We start from the raw sequence: 294 nt of genomic DNA, 5'->3' as shown, positions 1-294 counted from the left end.
CAAACGTTGTCTCCTAATCGATAATGTTGTAGCCGTTTCCTTGAATCTGGATTGACTGTTTTAATCCACGACGGTCCAGGCCACAACGCTTTGAATTTCTGGTTGAATTTCTGGGAAAATTGTGTCAGGATCAGACAAATTGGATCGTTGAAGCAGATTCTGTCGGTCCGTGTAGATAACGTTTTGATCAATAAGATTTATCCAACATGGTTCGCAAATCTAGGAAAAGTAGGCAATAACGGCAGAGTTTATGAGAACGGCCGCTCTTCGCTTATAGCTATGTAGCCATTGTCA

Source organism: Sinocyclocheilus rhinocerous, unplaced genomic scaffold, assembly GCF_001515625.1.
Source record: "Sinocyclocheilus rhinocerous isolate Xijiao unplaced genomic scaffold, SAMN03320098_v1.1 scaffold1243, whole genome shotgun sequence".
In the NCBI taxonomy this organism is placed as follows: domain Eukaryota; kingdom Metazoa; phylum Chordata; class Actinopteri; order Cypriniformes; family Cyprinidae; genus Sinocyclocheilus; species Sinocyclocheilus rhinocerous.
This window is presented reverse-complemented; position numbering follows the sequence as displayed.